We start from the raw sequence: 13,578 nt of genomic DNA, 5'->3' as shown, positions 1-13,578 counted from the left end.
TTCCTGGGTGTGTTACATTGACAGAGAGGGGACAGTCTGCTCTTCCCTGTGTGTGTTACATTGCCAGAGTCTGGTCAGTCTGCTCTTCCCTGGGCTTGTTACATTGACAGAGTGGGGTCAGTCTGCACTTCCCTGGGTGTGTTACATTGACAGAGTTGGGTCAGTCTGCTCTTCCCTGGGGGTCTTACATTGACAGAGTGTGCTCAGTCTGCTCTTCCCTGGGGGTCTTACATTAACAGAGTGGGGTCAGTCTGCTCTTCCCTGGGGGTGTTAAATTGACAGAGTGAGGTCAGTCTGCTCTTCCCTGGGGGTGTTAAATTGACAGAGTGAGGTCAGTCTGCTCTTCACTGGGTGTGTTGCTTTGACAGAGTGGGGTCTGTCTGCTCTTCCCTGCGTGTATTACTTTGATAGAATGGGGTCAGTCTGCTCTATCCTGGGTGTGTTATATTGACAGAGTTGGGTCAGTCTGCTCTTCCCTGGGGGTGTTACATCGACAGAGTGGGGTCAGTCTGCTCTTCCCTGTGTGTGTTACATTGACAGAGTGGGGTCAGTCTGCTCTTTCCTGGGTGGGTTACATTGACAGTGTGGGGTCAGTGTGCTCAAACCTGGGTGGTTACATTGACAGAGTGGGGTCAGTCTGCACTTTACAGGGTGTGTTACATTGACAGATTTAGGTTGGTCTGCCCTTCCCTGTGTGTGTTACGTTGACAGAGTGGGGTCAGTCTGCTCAAACCTGGATGCGTTAAATTGACAGAATGGGGTCAGTCAGCTCTTCCCTGTGTGTGTTACATTGACAGAGTGGGGTCAGTCTGCTCTTTACAGGGTGTGTTACATTGACATAGTGGGGTCAGTCTGCTCTTCCCTGGGTGTGTTACATTGACAGAGTGAGGTCAGTCTGCTCTTCCCTGGGTTTGTTACATTGACACAGTGGTGTCAGTCTGCTCTTCCCTGGGTGTGTTACATTGACAGAATGGGGTCAGTCTGCTCTTCCCTGGGTGTGTTACATTGACAGAGTGGGGTCAGTCTGATCTTCCCTGGTTGTGTTACATTGACAGAGTGAGTTCAGTATGCTCTTCCCTGGGTGTTTTACATTGACAGAGTCGGGTCAGTCTGCTTTTCCCTGGGTGTGTTTCATTGACAGAGTTGGGTCAGTTTGCTCTTCCCTGGGTGCGTTACATTGACAGATTGGGGTCAGTCTGCTCTTCCCAGGGCGTGTCACATTGACAGAGTGGGGTCAATCTGGTCTTCCCTGGGTGGGGAACATTGACAGAGTGTGGTCAGTCTGCTCTTCCCAGGGCGTGTCACATTGACAGAGTGGGGCCAGTCTGCTCTTTTATGGGTGGGTTACATTGACAGAGTGGGGTTAGTCTTCTCTTCCCTGTGTGTGTAACATTGACTGTTTGGGGTCAGTCTGCTCTTCCCCAAGTTTGTTACATTGACAGAGTGAGTTCAGTCTGCTCTTCCCTGGGTGTGTTACATTGACAGAGTGGGGTCAGTCTGCTCTTCCCTGAGTGTTTTACATTGACAGAGTGGGGTCAGTCTGCTCTTCCCTGGGTGTGTTTCATTGACAGAGTGGGGTCAGTTTGCTCTTCCCTGGGTGCGTTACATTGACAGAGTGGGGTCAGTCTGCTCTTCCCAGGGCGTGTCACATTGACAGAGTGGGGTCAATCTGCTCTTCCCTGGGTGGGGAACATTGACAGAGTGTAGTCAGTCTGCTCTTCCCAGGGCGTGTCAGATTGACAGAGTGGGGCCAGTCTGCTCTTTTATGGGTGGGTTACATTGACAGAGTGGGGTAAATCTGCTATTCCCTGGGTGTGTTACATTGACAGAGTGGGGTCAGTCTGATCTTCCCTTGGTGGGGTTACATTGACAGAGTGGAGTCAGTCTGTTCTTCCCTGGGTGTGTTACATTGACAGTGTTGGGTCAGTCTGCTCTTCCCTGGGTGTGTTACATTGACAGAGTGGGGTCAGTCTGCTCTTCCCTGGGGGTGTTACATTAACAGTGTGGGGTCAGTCTGCACTTCCCTGGGTGTGTTACATTGACAGAGTGGTGTCAATCTGATCTTCCCTGGGTGTGTTACATTGACAGAGGGGGGTCAGTCTGCTCTTCCCTGTGTGTGTTACATTGACAGAGTGTGGTCAGTCTGCTCTTCCCTGGGGGTGTTACATTGACAGAGTGGGGTCAGTCTGCACTTCCCTGGGTGTGTTACATTGACAGAGTTGGGTCAGTCTGCTCTTCCCTGGGTGTGTTACATTGACAGAGGGGGGTCAGTCTGCTCTTCCCTGTGTGTGTTACATTGACAGAGTGTGGTCAGTCTGCTCTTCCCTGGGGGTGTTACATTGACAGAGTGGGGTCAGTCTGCACTTCCCTGGGTGTGTTACATTGACAGAGTTGGGTCAGTCTGCTCTTCCCTGGGTGTGTTACATTGACAGAGTGGGATCAGTCTGCCCTTCCCTGGGTGTGATACATTGACAGAGAAGGGTCAGTCTGCTCTTCCCTGAGTGTGTTACATTGACAGAGTATGGTGAGTCTGCTCTTTCCTGGGTGTGTTATATCGACACAGTGGAATCAGTTTGCTCTTCCCTGGGTGGGTTACATTGACAGAGTGTGGTCAGTCTGCTCTTCCCCGGGTGTATTACATTGACAGAGTGGTGTCAGTCTGCTCTTCCCTGGGTGTGTTACATTGACAGAGTCGGGTCAGTCTGCTCTTCCCTGGGTGTGTTACATTGACAGGGGGGAGTCAGTCTGCTCTTTCCTGGGTGTGTTACATTGACAGAGTTGGGTCAGTCAGCTCTTCGCTGGGTGTGTTACATTGATAGAGTGGGGTCAGTCTGCTCTTTCCTGGGTATGTTACATTGACAGAGTTGGGTCAGTCTGCTCTTCCCTGGGTGTATTACATTGACAGAGTGGGGTCAGTCTGCACTTCCCTGGGTGTGTTACATTGACAGGGTGGGGTCAGTCTGCTCTTTCCTGGGTGTGTTACATTGACAGAGTTGGGTCAGGCTGCTCTTCCCTGGGTGTGTTACATTGACAGAGTGGGGTCAGTCTGCACTTGCCAGTGTGTTTCATTGACAGAGTGGGTTCAGTCTGCTCTTCCCTCTGTGTGTTACATTGACAGAGTGGGGTCAGTCTGCTCTTTCCTGGTTGTGTAACATTGACAGAGTTGGGTCAGTCTGCTCTTCCCTGGGTGTGTTACATTGAGAGAGGGGGTCAGTCTGCTCTTCCCTGTGTGTTACTTTGAGAGAGTGGGGCCAGTCTGCTCTTCCCAGGGTGTGTTATATTAACAGAATGGGGTCAGTCTGCTCTTCTCTGGGTGTGTTCCATTGACAGAGTGGGGTCAGTCAGCTCTTCCCTGTGTGTGTTACATTGACAGAGTGGGGTCAGTCTGCTCTTTACAGGGTGTGTTACATTGACATAGTGGGGTCAGTCTGTTCTTCCATGGGTGTGTTGCATTGACAGAGTTGTGTCAGTCTGCTCTTCCCTGGGTTAGTTACATTGTCAGAGTGGGGTCAGTCTGCTATTCCCTGTGTGTAACATTGACAGAGTGGGGTCAGTCTGCTCTTCCCTGTGTGTGTTAGATTCACAGAATGGGGTCAGTCTGCCCTTCCCTGGATGTGTTACATTGACAGAGTGGGGTCATTCTGCTCTTCCCTGGGTGTGTTACATTGACAGAGTTGGGTCAGTCTGCTCTTCCCTGGGTGGGTTACATAGACAGAGTGGGGTCAGTCTGCACTTCCCTGGGTGTCTTACATTGACAGAATAGGGTCAGTCTGCTCTTCCCTGGATGTGTTACATTGACAGAGTGGCGTCAGTCTGCTCTTCCCTGGGTGGGTTACATTTACAGAGTGGTGTGAGTCAGCTCTTCCCAGGGTGTGTTACATTGACAGAGTGGGGTCAGTCTGCTCTACTCTGGGTGGGTTACATTGATACAGAGTTATCAGTCTACTCTTCCCTGGGTGTGTTACATTGACAGAGTGGGGTCAGTCTGCTCTTCCCTGGGTGTGTTACATTGACAGAGTGGGGTCAGTCTGCTCTTTACAGGGTGTGTTACATTGACAGAGTGGGGTCAGTCTGCTCTTCCCTGTGTGTGTTACATTGACAGAGGGAACTCAGTGTGCTCTTCCCTGGGTGTGTTGCAATGACAGAGTGTGGTCAGTCAGCTCTTCCCTGTGTCTGTTATATTGACCGAGTGAGGTCAGTCTGCTCTTCCCTGGCTGTGTTACATTGCCAGAGTGGTGTCAGTTAGTTCTTTCCTGGGAGTGTTACATTGACAGAGAGTGGTCAGTCTGCTCATCCCTGGGTGTGTAACATTGGCAGAGTGGGGCCAGTCTGCACTTCCCTGGGTGTGTTACATTGACAGAGTGGGGTCAGTCTGCTCTTCCCTGGCCTGGTTATATTGCCAGTGTGGGGTCAGTCTACTCTTCCCTGGGTGTGTTTCATTGACAGAGGGGGGTCAGTCTGCTCTTCCCTGGATGTGTTACATTGACAGAGTGGGGTCAGTCTGCCATTCCCTGGGTGTGTTACATTGACAGAGTGGGGTCCGCGTGCACTTCCCTGGGTGTTTTAAATTGACAGAGTGGGGTCAGTCTGCTCTTCCCTGGGAGTGATACATTGACAGAGTGGGGTCAGTCTGCTCTTCCCTGGGTGTGTTACTTTGACAGAGTGGGGTCAGTCTGCTCTTCCCTGGGTGTGTTACATTGATAGAGTGGGGTCAGTCTGCTGTTGCCTGGGTGTGTTACATTGACAGAGTGGGTTCAGTCTGCTCTTCCCTGGCATTGTTACATTGACAGAGTGGGGTCAGTCTGCTCTTCCCTGGGTGTGTTACATTGACAGAGAGGGGACAGTCTGCTCTTCCCTGGGTGTGTTACAATGACAGAGTGGGGTCAGTCTGCTCTTCCTTGAGTGGTTTACATTGACAGAGTGGGGTCAGTCTGCTCTTCCCGCGGTGTGTTACATTGACAGAGTTGGGTCAGTCTGATCTTCCCTGGGGGTATAACGTTGACAGAAAGGTGTCAGTCTGCTCTTCCCTGGGTGTGTTGCAATGACAGATTGCGGTCAGTCTGCTATTCCCTGTGTCTGTTATATTTGACCGGATGAGGTCAGTCTGCTCTTCCCTGGGTGTGTTACATTGAGAGAGAGGGGTCAGTCTGCTCTTCCCTCGGTGGGTTACATTGAAAGTGTGGGGTCAGTCTGCTCTTCCCTGGGTGTGTTACATTGACACAGTAGGGTCAATCTGCTCTTCCCTGGGTGTGTTACATTGACAGTGTGCGGTCAGTCTGCTCTTCCCTGGGTGCATGACATTGACAGAGTGGGGTCAGTCTGCTCTTCCCAGAATGTGTTACATTGACAGAGTTGGGTCAGTCTGTTCTTCCCTGGGTGTGTTACATTGACAGAGTGGGTTCAGTCTCCTCTTCCCTGGTTGTGTTACATTGACAGAGTGGGGTCAATCTGCTCTTCCTTGGGTGTGTTACATTGACAGAGTGGGGTAAGTCTGCTCTCCCCTGGGTGTCTTACATTGACAGAGTGCGGTCAGTCTGTTCTTCCCTGGGTGTGTTACATTGACAGAATTGGGTCAGTCTGCTCTTCCCTGGGTGTGTTACATTGACAGAGTGGGGTCAGTCTGCTCTTCCCTGGGTCTGTTACATTGACTGAGTGGGGTAAATCTTCTCTTCCCTGGCTGTGTTACATTGACAGAGAGGGGTCAGTCTGCTCTTCCCTGGGTGGGTTACATTGACCGAGTGCGGTCAGTCTGCTCTTCCCTGGATGTGTTACATTGAAAGTGTGGGGTCAGTCTGCTCTTCCCTGGGTGTGTTACATTGACACAGTGGGATCAATCTGCTCTTCCCTGGGTGTATTACATTGACAGAGTGCGGTCAGTCTGCTCTTCCCTGGGTGCGTGACATTGACAGAGTGGGGTCAGTCTGTTCTTCCCTGGGTGTGTTACATTGACAGAATGGGGTCAGTCTGCCCTTCCCTGGGTGTGTTACATTGACAGAGTGGGGTCAGTCTGCTCTTCCCTGGGTCTGTTACATTGACAGAGTGGGGTAAATCTGCTCTTCCCTGGGTGTGTTACATTGACAGAGAGGGGTCAGTCTGCTCTTCCCTGGGTGTGTTACATTGACACAGTGGGGTCAGTCTGCTCTTCCCTGTGTGCGTGACATTGACAGATTGCGGTCAGTCTGCTCTTCCCTGGGTGCGTGACATTGACAGAGTGGGGTCAGTCTGCTCTTCCCTGGGTGTGTTACATTGACAGAGTGGGGTCAGTCTGCTCTTCCCTGGCTGAGTTACATGGAGGGAGAGGGGTCTGTCTGCTCTTCACTGGGTGGGTTACATTGACAGAGTGGGGTCAGTCCGCTCTTCTCTGCGTGTGTTACTTTGACAGAGTGGAGTCAGTCTGCTCTTCCCTGGGGGTGTTACACTGACAGAGTTGGGTCAATCTGCTCTTCCCTGGGTGTGTTACATTGACAGAATGGGGTCAGTCTGCTCTTCCCTGGGTGTGTTACATTGACAGAGTGGGGTCAGTCTGCTCTTCCCTGGGTGTGTTACATTGACAGAGTGGGGTCAGTCTGCTCTTCCCTGGGTGGGTTACATTGACAGAACGGGGTCTGTCTGCTCTTCCCTGGGTGTGTTACATTGACAGAGTGGGTTCAGTCTGCTCTTCCCTGGGTGTGTTACATTGCCAGAGTGGTTTCAGTCTGCTCTTCCCTGGGTGTGTTACATTGACAGAGAGGTGTCAGTCTCCTCTTCCCTCGGTGGGTTACATTGAAAGTGTGGGGTCAGTCTGCTCTTCCCTGGGTGTGTTACTTTGACACAGTGGTGTCAATCTGCTCTTCCCTGGGTGTGTTACATTGACAGTGTGCGGTCAGTCTGCTCTTCCCTGGGTGCGTGACATTGACAGAGTGGGGTCAGTCTGCGCTTCCCTGGGTGTGTTACATTGACAGAGTGGGTTCCGTCTGCTCTTCCCTGGGTGTGTTACATTGACAGAGAGGGGTCAGTCTGCTCTTCCCTGGATGTGTTACATTGAAAGTGTGGGGTCAGTCTGCTCTTCCCTGGGTGTGTTACATTGACACAGTGGGGTCAGTCTGGTCTTCCCTGGGTGCGTGACATTGACAGAGTGCGGTCAGTCTGCTCTTCCCTGGGTGCGTGACATTGACAGAGTGGGGTAAGTCTGCTCTTCATTGGGTGTGTTACATTGACAGAGTGGGGTCAGTCTGCTCTTCCCTGGCTGAGGTACATGGAGGGAGAGGGGTCTGTATGCTCTTCACTGGGTGGGTTACATTGACAGAGTGGGGTCAGTCCGCTCTTCTCTGCGTTTGTTACTTTGACAGAGTGGAGTCAGTCTGCTCTTCCCTGGGTGTGTTACACTGACAGAGTTGGGTCAATCTGCTCTTCCCTGGGTGTGTTACATTGACAGAGTGGGGTCAGTCTGCTCTTCCCTGGGTGTGTTACATTGACAGAGTGGGGTCAGTCTGCTCTTCCCTGGGTGTGTTAAATTGACAGAGTGGGGTCAGTCTGCTCTTCCCTGGGTGGGTTACATTGACAGAACGGGGTCTGTCTGCTCTTCCCTGGGAGTGTTACATTGACAGAGTGGGTTCAGTCTGCTCTTCCCTGGTTGTGTTACATTGACAGAGTGGGGTCAATCTGCTCTTCCTTGGGTGTGTTACATTGACAGAGTGGGGTAAGTCTGCTCTCCCCTGGGTGTCTTACATTGACAGAGTGGGGTCAGTCTGTTCTTCCCTGGGTGTGTTACATTGACAGAATGGGGTCAGTCTGCCCTTCCCTGGGTGTGTTACATTGACAGAGTGGGGTCAGTCTGCTCTTCCCTGGGTCTGTTACATTGACAGAGCGGGGTAAATCTGCTCTTCCCTGGGTGTGTTACATTGACAGAGTGGGGTCAGTCTGCTCTTCCCTGGGTGGATTACATTCACCGAGTGCGGTCAGTCTGCTCTTCCCTGGATGTGTTACATTGAAAGTGTGGGGTCAGTCTGCTCTTCCCTGGATGTGTTACATTGACACAGTGGGATCAATCTGCTCTTCCCTGGGTGTGTTACATTGACAGAGTGCGGTCAGTCTGCTCTTCCCTGGGTGCGTGACATTGACAGAGTGGGGTCAGTCTGCTCTTCCCTGGGTGTGTTACATTGCCAGAGTGGTTTCAGTCTGCTCTTCCCTGGGTGTGTTACATTGACAGAGAGGGGTCAGTCTCCTCTTCCCTCGGTGAGTTACATTGAAAGTGTGGGGTCAGTCTGCTCTTCCCTGGGTGTGTTACATTGACAGAGTGGGGTCAGTCTGATCTTCCCTGGGTGTGTTACATTGACAGTGTGCGGTCAGTTTGCTCTTTCCTGGGTGCGTGACATTGACAGAGTGGGGTCAGTCTGCTCTTCCCTGGGTGTGTTACATTGACAGAGTGGGGTCCGTCTGCTCTTCCCTGGGTGTGTTACATTGACAGAGAGGGGTCAGTCTGCTCTTCCCTGGATGTGTTACATTGAAAGTGTGGGGTCAGTCAGCTCTTCCCTGGGTGTGTTACATTGACACAGTGGGGTCAGTCTGCTGTTCCCTGGGTGCGTGACATTGACAGAGTGCGGTCAGTCTGCTCTTCCCTGGGTGCGTGACATTGACAGAGTGGGGTCAGTCTGCTCTTCCCTGGGTGTGTTACATTGACAGAGTGGGGTCAGTCTGCTCTTCCCTGGCTGAGTTACATGGAGGGAGAGGGGTCTGTCTGCTCTTCACTGGGAGGGTTACATTGACAGAGTGGGGTCAGTCCGCTCTTCTCTGCGTGTGTTACTTTGACAGAGTGGAGTCAGTCTGCTCTTCCCTGGGTGTGTTACACTGACAGAGTTGGGTCAATCTGCTCTTCCCTGGGTGTGTTACATTGACAGAGTGGGGTCAGTCTGATCTTCCCTGGGTGTGTTACATTGATAGAGTGGGGTCAGTCTGCTCTTCCCTGGGTGTGTTACATTGACAGAGTGGGGTCAGTCTGCTCTTCCCTGCGTGGGTTACATTGACAGAACGGGGTCTGTCTGCTCTTCCCTGGGAGTGTTACATTGACAGAGTGGGTTCAGTCTGCTCTTCCCTGGTTGTGTTACATTGACAGAGTGGGGTCAATCTGCTCTTCCTTGGGTGTGTTACATTGACAGAGTGGGGTCAGTCTGCTCTTCCCTGGGTGTGTTACATTGACAGAGTGGGGTCAGTCTGTTCTTCCCTGGGTGGGTTACATTGACAGAACGGGGTCTGTCTGCTCTTCCCTGGTTGTGTTACATTGACAGAGTGGGGTCAGTCTGCTCTTCCCTGGGTGTGTTACATTGACAGAGTGGGGTAAGTCTGCTCTCCCCTGGGTGTCTTACATTGACAGAGTGGGGTCAGTCTGTTCTTCCCTGGGTGTGTTACATTGACAGAATGGGGTCAGTCTGCTCTTCCCTGGGTGTGTTACATTGACAGAGTGGGGTCAGTCTGCTCTTCCCTGGGTTTGTTACATTGACAGAGTGGGGTAAATCTGCTCTTCCCTGGGTGTGTTACATTGACAGAGAGGGGTCAGTCTGCTCTTCCCTGGGTGGGTTACATTGACCGAATGCGGTCAGTCTGCTCTTCCCTGGATATGTTACATTGAAAGTGTGGGGTCAGTCTGCTCTTCCCTGGATGTGTTACATTGATACAGTGGGATCAATCTGCTCTTCCCTGGGTGTGTTACATTGACAGAGTGCGGTCAGTCTGCTCTTCCCTGGGTGCTTGACATTGACAGAGTGGGGTCAGTCTGCTCTTCCCTGGGTGTGTTACATTGACAGAGTGGGGTCAGTCTGCTCTTCCCTGGGTGTGTTACATTGACAGTGTGGGGTTAGTCTGCTCTTCCCTGGGTATAACATTGACCGAGTGAGGTCAATCTTCTGTTCCCTGGGTGAGTTACATTGACAGAGAGGGGTCAGTCTGCTCTTCCCTGGCTGAGTTACAATGACAGATTGGGGTCAGACTGCTCTTCCTTGGGTGTGTTACATTGACAGAGTGGGGTTAGTCTGCTCTTCCCGCGGTGTGTTACATTGACAGAGTGAGGTCAGTCTGCTCTTCCCTGGGTGAGTTAGATTGACAGGGTGGGGTCAGTCTGCTCTCCCCTGGGTGTGATACATTGACAGAGTGGGGTCAGACTGCTATTCCCTGAGTATGTTACATTGACAGAGTGGGGTCAGTCTGCCCTTCCCTGTTTGTGTTACATTGACAGAGTGACGTCAGTCTGCTCTTCCCTGAGTGTGTTACTTTGACAGAGTTGGGTCAGTCTGCTCCTCCCTAGGTGAGTTACATTGAGATAGAGGGGTCACTCTGGTTTCCCCTGGGTGTGTTACATTTACAGAGTTGGGTGAGTCTGCTCTTCCCTGGGTCTGTGATATTGACAGAGTGGGGTCAGTCTGCTCTTCCCTGGGTGTGTTACATTGACAGAGTGGGGTCAGTCTGCTTTTCCCTGGGTGTGTTACATTGACAGAGTGGGGTCAGTCTGCTCTTCCCTGGGTGTGTTACATTGACAGAGTGGGGTCAGTCTGCACTTCCCTGGGTGTGTTACATTGAAAGTGTGGGGTCAGTCTGCTCTTCCCTGGGTGAGTAACACGGAGGGAGAGGTGCCAGTCTGCTCTTCCCTGGGTGTGTTACATTGACAGAGTGGGGATCAGTCTGCTCTTCACTGGGTGGGTTCCATTGACAGAGTGGGGTCAGTCTGCTCCTCCCAGGGTGTGTTACATTGACAGAGTTGGGTCCGTCTGCTCTTCCCTGTGTGTGTTACATTGACAGAGTGGGGTCAGTCTACTCTTCCCTGCGTGTGTTACATTGACAGAGTGGGGTCAGTCTACTCTTCCCTGCGTGTGTTACATTGACAGAGTGCGGTCAGTCTGCTCTTCCCAGGGTGTGTTACATTGACAGAGTGGGGTCAGTCTCCTCCTCCCAGGGTATGTTACATTGACAGAGTGGGGTCAGTCTGCTCTTCCTTGGGTGTGTTTCATTGACAGAGTGGTGTCAGTCTACCCTTCCCTGGGCGTGTTACATTGACAGAGTGGGGTCAGTCTGCTCGTCCCTGGGTGTGTTACAGTGACAGAGTGGGGTCAGTCTGCTCTTCCCAGGGTGCATTAGATTGACAGAGTGGGGTCAGTCTGCTCTTCCCTGGGTGGGTTACATTGACTGAGTGCGGTCAGTCTGCTCTTACCAGCGTCTGTTACATTGACAGAGTGGGGTCAGTCTGCTCTTCCATGGGTTTGTTACATTGACAGAGTGGGGTCAGTCTGCTCTTCCATGGGTGTGTGACAGTGACAGAGTGGGGTCAGTCTGCTCTTTCCAGGGTGTGTTATATTGACAGATTGGGGTCAGTCTGCTCTTCCCAGGGTGTGTTACCATGACAGAGTGGGGTCAGACTGCTCTTCCTTGGGTGTGTTATATTGACAGAGTGGGGTTAGTCTGCTCTTCCCTGGGTGTGTTACATTAACAGAGTGGGGTCAGTCTGCTCTTCCCTGGGTGTGTTACATTGACAGAGTGGAGTTAGTCTGCTCTTCCCTGCGTATGTTACATTGACCGAGTGAGGTCAATCTTCTGTTCCCTGGGTGAGTTACATTGACAGAGAGGGGTCAGTCTGCTCTTCCCTGGCTGTGTTACAATGACAGAGTGGGGTCAGACTGCTCTTCCTTGGGTGTGTTACATTGACAGAGTGGGGTTTGTCTGCTCTTCCCGCGGTGTGTTACATTGACAGAGTGAGGTCAGTCTGCTCTTCCCTGAGTGTGTTACATTGACAGGGTGGGGTCAGTCTGCTCTCCCCTGGGTGAGATACATTGACAGAGTGGGGTCAGACTGGTATTCCCTGAGTATGTTACATTGACAGAGTGGGGTCAGTCTGCCCTTCCCTGGTTGTGTTACATTGACAGAGTGAGGTCAGTCTGCTCTTCCCTGAGTGTGTTACATTGACAGAGTTGGGTGAGTCTGCTCTTCCCTTGGTCTGTGATATTGACAGAGTGGGGTCAGTCTGCTCTTCCCTGGGTGTGTTACATTGACAGAGTGGGGTCAGTCTGCTTTTCCCTGGGTGTGTTACATTGACAGAGTGGGGTCAGTCTGCTCTTCCCTGGGTGAGTTACGTGGAGAGAGAGGGGTCAGTCTGCTCTCCCCTGGGTGAGTTACATTGACAGAGTGGGGTCAGTCTGCACTTCCCTGGGTGTGTTACATTGAAAGAGTGGGGTCAGTCTGCTCTTCCCTGGGTGAGTTACACGGAGGGAGAGGTGTCAGTCTGCTCATCCCTGGGTGTGTTACATTGACAGAGTGGGGTCAGTCTGCTCTTCCCTGGGTGTGTTACATTGACAGAGTGGGGACAGTCAGCTCTTCTCTGGGTGTGTTACATTGACAGAGTGAGGTCAGTCTGCTCTTCCCTGAGTGTGTTACTTTGACACAGTGGGAAGAGTCTGCTCTTCCCTGAGTGTGTTACTTTGACAGAGTGGGGTCAGTCTGCACTTCCCTAGCTGAGTTACATTGTGATAGAGGGGTCACTCTGGTCTCCCCTGGGTGTGTTACATTTACAGAGTTGGGTGAGTCTGCTCTTCCCTGAGTCTGTGATAATGTCAGAGTGCGGTCAGTCTGCTCTTCCCTGGGTGGGTTACATTGACAGAATGGGGTCAGTCTGCTCTTCCCTGGGTGAGTTACATGGAGGGAGAGGGGTCAGTCTGCTCTTCACTGGGTGGGTTACATTGACAGAGTGGGGTCAGTCTGCTCTTCCCTGGGTGTGTTACATTGACAGAGTGGGGTCAGTCTGTTCCTACCTGGGTGGGTTACATTGACATGACGGGCTCTGTCTGCTCTTCCCTGGTTGTGTTACATTGACAGAGTGGGGTCAGTCTGCTCTTCCCTGGGTGTGTTACATTGACAGAGTGGGGTAAGTCTGCTCTCCCCTGGGTGTCTTACATTGACAGAGTGGGGTCAGTCTGTTCTTCCCTGGGTGTGTTACATTGACAGAATGGGGTCAGTCTGCTCTTCCCTGGGTGTGTTACTTTGACAGAGTGGGGTAAATCTGCTCTTACCTGGGTGTGTTACATTGACAGAGTGGGGTTAGTCTGCTCGTCCCTGGGTGGGTTACATTGACCGAATGCGGTCAGTCTGCTCTTCCCTGGGTGGGTTACATTGACCGAATGCGGTCAGTCTGCTCTTCCCTGGATGTGTTACATTGAAAGTGTGGGGTCAGTCTGCTCTTCCCTGGGTGTGTTACATTGACACAGTGGGATCAATCTGCTCTTCCCTGGGTGTGTTACATTGACAGAGTGGGGTTAGTCTGCTCGTCCCTGGGTATGTTACATTGACCGAGTGAGGTCAATATTCTGTTCCCTGGGTGAGTTACATTGAGAGAGAGGGGTCAGTCTGCTCTTCACTGGATGTGTTACAATGACAGAGTGGTGTCAGTCTGCTCTTCCTTGGGTGTGTTACATTGACAGAGTGGGGTCAGTCTGCTCTTCCCGCGGTGTGTTACATTGACAGAGTGAGGTCTGTCTGCTCTTCCCTGGGTGAGTTACATTGACAGGGTTGGTTCAGTCTGCTCTCCCCTGGGTGTGATACATTGAAAGAGTGGAGTCAGACTGC

The sequence above is a fragment of the Chiloscyllium punctatum genome, chromosome 50 (assembly GCF_047496795.1).
Source record: "Chiloscyllium punctatum isolate Juve2018m chromosome 50, sChiPun1.3, whole genome shotgun sequence".
NCBI classification, from domain to species: Eukaryota; Metazoa; Chordata; class Chondrichthyes; order Orectolobiformes; family Hemiscylliidae; genus Chiloscyllium; species Chiloscyllium punctatum.
The sequence above is the reverse complement of the archived record's forward strand: the minus strand, read 5'-3'. Positions refer to the sequence as shown.